The 6000-nt window shown below is 41.8% G+C and overlaps 1 long non-coding RNA gene across 1 annotated transcript in view; it reads left to right on the top strand.

The window, feature by feature from the left end:
- Positions 1-2308: 2308 nt before the first annotated feature.
- Positions 2309-6000, top strand: part of LOC118970361 (uncharacterized) — a 47949-nt gene continuing 44257 nt past the window's right edge. The window contains exon 1 of the long non-coding RNA XR_005058283.2: positions 2309-2410. This is a non-coding gene — a long non-coding RNA (uncharacterized lncRNA). The remainder of the gene's footprint in view (positions 2411-6000) is intronic.

Below are 6000 nucleotides of genomic sequence, written 5' to 3'. Positions count from 1 at the left end.
CCACGAGCTCTGTTGCAAGGCACTCAAACCAGCCTCTGTGTGCGATGGGGGTATCCAGGGAGAAGACGGACACATCTTCCTTGGTTAATACCACAAAAGTCCAAAAATAATGATGCCATTGTTATTATTACTCTTACAGTCTCTGCAATGCATGGATGTGTATTGCTCTGTGATATGTCTGATTTTGTATAAAGAAAATCACTCTGTCACAGCACAACTGCCCTGCAAGACAAGTAGTATTGTTCCCACTATACAGAAAAGTCAGGTCACGTAGCTCCCATAGTAGATGGGACTGAATCCATTTCTGCCTGATTCCAAAATGTCATTCTGTCCATTAGTCTCTTCTCAAAAGGAGGTATCTACTCTCAATCTCTTAATCATGTTTCTTAGCATAAAGGACGAGGCATGCTGGACGGCTCAGACCCTGACTGGCAACCACCCCTCGTTGCTCACCCTGGAGCCAACCACAGAATGGCCATCAAGGCTTCACTTCAGCCAGAGCTCCTGGGGAGCCTAGCCCATCACTGTGGGGTTCAGTAGATGCTAGCAGGTGGCTGTGAAATGAGGCCTAAGTTTCCTACTGCTTTCTGACCCTGGAGGTGAACACAGTCATGCAGGCATGCAGAGAGAGAGAGAGAGAGAGAGAAAGAGAGAGAGAGACTGACTCCTCAAGAAGGCCCCTGAGCCAAGAGCCCCCACAGCCACCTGGCTAAGGGGGCAGGGATGTTGGGGTTCATGCCTCTGTACTCACAGTGACCCTGCTTTTCTAGAAAAGCACAGCCCAGGATGTCATGGGCCTCAGATGATCTGATGAGTAACTCCAGATCCTTTTTCCTTCTTTAAGGCAATTCAGCACCTGAAATGTGCTACTGGAAGTCGAGGACGTGTTGATCCAATACTCCAGTGGTGTTCTCTGTCTTGCTTCCAACAGGAGCCGTAATAAGCCCAGACATCGCACTGGCCTTCCTCTCTTCCTCAGAGCAAGCTGATTTCCTCATGCAACTGTTCTGTTTGAGATCCAGGCCCGGGTCACCAAGGAAAGGGAGAAACCGCTCCTTCCCTCCTTCCATGCGGGTCACGCGGGCTGGCGCCCTCCTGGCATCATACTAGATACCATCTCCTGTGAGCGCCACGCTTACACCCTCTCACCTGGACCCCCACGACCTCTCTGAGGGACCCGCTAGCCTTGCCACGTCGTTACCTGGAACGGCGTAGGGTCATCAGCCTCATTAGAGAGACGCCACTGTGAAGAGCATGCGTAGAGTCCTTAACAGCCCGAGATCGCTCACCAATCCTGCTGTTTCAGTGTCTCCCTCAAGAGAAGGGTAACTACCCTCAGCTTCTGAACACGGAGCTGGTTTCCTAGAGAAGAGGCTTTCTTACCCATCCTGTAAGTTTGTAAATACATATGCTTTCATATGGAACAAATGTCAGCACTCAGCTCTGCTTTATTTTCCCTCATAGCTCCGGTCCTCCTTTTATCTGTTCTATTAGTTACTCACATGTTTTGTTGATGGTTGTTTTTCCTCTCCCTGCACTAAAATGTGAGTTCCATGCAGCCAGAGCTTTCGGTCTGAGACCACAGTTCTCCTCTATCTCCTGTCCCCACAGACAAGTGTATATCTTGGTAAATATGTGCTGAACAACTGAATGAATTTAGAAGGAGATTTTTTTTTAAGTTTCCAGATAGGCCTGGTAACAAGGCCACTTTTTTTCACCCCCCCAAAAAAAACTATGCCTAAGAAAATAGTCATCTCATATTTAAGTCCTCACAAAATCTCTGTATTAGGCTGTTCGGTTTTTCCTGAGGTTATTACTTCACATTTGCAAATGTTAGATGCAAGATGTTAAATGTCAAATGTCACACAAGGTCTGAAGCTGGAGTGACCCTTGAACCTCCATTTTGCCCGAGGCTGCCGAGTTCAGGTTGCGTCATTTGCACCCAAGATTGCTGACCAGCAGGGTAGAGGCGGAAGCAGCTGACCCTGCCCAGCAAAGACTCCTCCCAAAAAACTGTGCTAAATAATACACTCTAATGTTTAAAAAAGCATGGCTGTGAACCCACATTGCTCTTCTGTATGCTTTATGTATATGTCATTTAATTCTCACAACAAACCTGTGACTATTATTCTGCCCATTTCATAAATGAGAACACTGGGACCCAGTAAGGTGAGTGACCTGCCCAAGACACACAGCTAGCAAGTGGCAGAATTGGGGTGTGAACATTAACAGGCCACATGCTTTATTGCTCTCAGCAATTAAAGTCCATGTGAGGGGATCAGTAGATGGCTTTATTAGAAAAGCCATCCAGAGAAAAGGACTGTCCCCTTTTTATGCCCTTGGAGACAACTGGAGACACACAGACTGACTGTCTCTAGGGGAATAATACCTGAGGATGCCAGCTTGACAGGTAGGTGGTCCAGATGCACACACTGACCAGCTGCTGTGCAGGTGAGGGCAGTTTAGCACATGCGTGGCCGGCTGGCTGGACTTCTCACGGTGGCCCCTGCCCGCTAATCCCCACGGCCGCACTAGCAGCTTTGACTTCAATCACAAAACCTTTTCCTAATTGAGATGATGGCCTTTTTGGCAACTCTCCAAAGGAAAAGGATTACTGCGTGACCAAAGAAGAGTTCTTACTGGCATGGAGTGTAGAAGCTTGGATTGGCAGCAAGCACAGTATGGGTAATACGTGGGGAGGGTTGGGCCCCTGACACTCACCTGCCTCTCACCCCAGGGAGCACAGTTGGGGGTAAAAGCCAGTAGAATCTGATTAACTGTCAAGAAAGGAAAAGCCTAACTGTATTAACTCTCAACCTTATAGTAGAGGAAGGATAAGCGTTCCGGAGTCCAAACTGAGCATGAGACAAAAGCAGGCGCAGTGAGTCACCCGGCCTAAGCATGGGTTTTAGGTTGTTCACAACTAATTCAGATGCAAGAGCCAACACAAGCTGTGTGACATTAAGCAAGTTACTTAACTACTCAGAGCTGCTGTGAGATCAGCTCCCACTGTGCTTGGCCAGGCGGTCCACAGACGGTCCCGTTCTTATAAAAGAGACAGTGGAAGAGAAAGAAACCAATCCGGCAGGGTCTATTTCTAACTCTGACACTACCAATATGCAGCCTTATGTAAATCACTCAACATGCTTGGGCCTCAGTCCTCTTGCCTGTAAAATGACAGCATAGGAACCAATCTGTTTCATAATATAAATATTGAAAGCTATAAATTTCCCTCTGAGTATAGTTTTAGCTGCATCACACAGATTGCTAGGTTTTCTTTTTCATTTAACTCAGGACAGTTTCTAGTTTTTCTTAGGATTTCTTCTTTGACCCATGGGTTATTTAACAGCATGCTTTGCACTTTCCAAATACTTGGGACTATCGCAGAATTGAGTTCTCATTTCACTCCAAAAACATACTGAGACTTGATCCATGCCTCTCTTGATGAATGTTCCAAGTGCACTTGAAAAGAGTGTGCGCTTTGCTACTGACAGATGGAATATTCTATAAATACCAGTGATGTCAGGATGACAGAGTTGCTCAGGTTCTTTATGTCCTTACTGATTTCCTACCTGTTGTTGTAACAACTACTGAGAGAGGGGTGTTGAATTCTCTAATTATAAAAGTATAATTATATAAGATTATATCGTGAATTTGTCTGTTTCTCTTTTCAGTTTCATTCAGGTTTTGCTTTGTGTATTTTAAACTGTGCTATTAGATATATAAATAATAAGGATTTTTATGTCTTCTTGATGAATTGACCCTTTTGCCATTATGAAGTGTGCCTCTGTATTCTTTTACCCCCAGCTTTATTGGGGTATAACTGGCAAGCTAAAATTGTATATATTTAAAATGTGCCTGAGGATGTATATACATATACATTGTAAAATATTCACCCCAACCAAGTCAACCCGCATATCCATCACCTTATAACCTAACCATTTTGCTTTTTTGTGGTGAGGACACTCAAGATCCACCTTTCCTGGAGAACTGGTACCCAGGAAAGTGACTCTAGTTACAAAATATTGTACCTTGTGCCTCACACGATGAATGCATTCTTCATAACATTCTTCCTTCTAATGTCTGCTTGGCCTGATGTTAATACAGCCACTCCAGCTTTCTAATACTTAGTTATATGGCACACAATTTATCTTCATTTTACTTTTAACATACCTCTGAATTTATAAAGTGAATTTCTTTTAGACAGTATAGAGTGGGATCTTGCTCTTTTTATCCACTTTGACAATTTCTGCCTTTTGATTGACCGTTTATATGTAAAGAATTTACCAACGCAGCTGATTTTTTATTCATTGTCTTGTTATTTGTTTCCTATTGTCCCATCTGTCCTTTGCTCATGTATTTTTTTCTGCCTTCTTTTTGATTATTTACTAGTATTCCATTTTATCATCACTGTTGGCTTATTGTACAGTTTCTTTGTTTTATTTTTACAATGGTTTTTGTAGGCTTTATAATGTAAATGCTTAATCTACAAACTATCTTCAAATATTATTATATTATTACACACATAAGAACCTCATCTTTCCATTTTGTCCATTCTCTGTGCTGCTGTCAAATATTTTTTTCTACATATATTATAAACCCCAGAATATACTGTTACTAAGTTTTGTTTAAAGTAGTCAAATCTCTCAAAGATAATTTTTAAGAGAAGAGGGAACTCTTATATTTAATCATGTAATTATAATTTCTGGAACTTTTGTGTAGATTTCATCTGCAGTTATTTCTCTTCAGTTATTTCTCCTCAGTTTAAAATAAAATAATAAATCCTGTAGTACAGATTTACTAATGATAAATTCTTTCAGCTTTTGTTTGTCTAAAAATGTCTTTTTTCCCCCCTGTATGAAGGGTATTTTCACCAAGTCCATAATTCTATATTGGCAGTTTCTGTGTTTTGGAAGGCATATTAGTCTGCTTGGGCTCCCATAACAAAATGCCATAGACTGGTGGTGTAAAGAACACAAATTTATTTTCTCAGCTCTTGAAGCTACAAGTACCAGATTAAGGCACAGAAAGTTCAGTTTCTGGTGGGGGCCGTTGCTTATCTTGCACAGAGCCACCTTCTTCCTGTGTCCTCACGTAGTGGAGAGAGAGAGAGCCCTGCAGTGGCTCTTCTCATAAGGACACACATCCTAATGAATCAGAGCCCCATCCTCATGACCTCATTTAACCTTAATTACTTCCTTACTCAAAGCCACATTGCTGGGGGTTAAGGCTTCAACATATGGACTTGTAGGGAGACACATACATTCACTCCATAACAGTGGAGTTTTTGTGTTCAGCACATTAGAAATGCAATTCCAGTATCTCCTGGTTTGCCCAGCTGTCACTAAGTCTACAGTCATTCTTATCTTTATTACTCTGTGCACATGTCCTTTTTCCTGAATGCTTGGGATTTGTTGAGCTTTTTGGACCTGTGAGTTTATACCTTTCAACAACTTGGATATTTTCCAATCATTATTTCAACAAATATTTTCTCTATCCTTGCTCCTGTCTGCTGGGGCTCCACTTATACCAATGGTATACCACTTGTTGTTTCACAATGTTAAGAGCCACATGTCACCAAAGCTCGGTTTATTCTTCTTCTGTTTTTTAAAATTTCTTTTGATTCAGTGTAGATCATGTCTACTGCTACATCTTCAAGTTCATTTGATTTTTTTTGCAGTGCCTATTCCATTATATTTCATCTCAGTGGATTTTTCATTTCAGATATTGCAAATTTCATTTCCAGAAGTTTTATTTGGTTCATTTGTATGTCTCACTGTCCTTATTATGTTCATAGTTTCCTATAAATCCTTGAGCACAGTTTAAGTAGCTTTTTTCAGGTTCTTGGCAGATGATTCAATCATCTCTGTCTTTTCTAGATCTCTTTAGATTGCCTGATTTTTCTCCTGGCCACATTTCTTCTGTTTCTTTGTATATGAACTTTTTTTTTTTTTAACTGGATTAGATTGCATTGCCTTCTCTTAAGAAAGTTGGGTGTTT

This window comes from Manis javanica, chromosome 10 (genome assembly GCF_040802235.1).
Source record: "Manis javanica isolate MJ-LG chromosome 10, MJ_LKY, whole genome shotgun sequence".
In the NCBI taxonomy this organism is placed as follows: Eukaryota; Metazoa; Chordata; class Mammalia; order Pholidota; family Manidae; genus Manis; species Manis javanica.
This window is presented reverse-complemented; position numbering and strand designations above follow the sequence as displayed.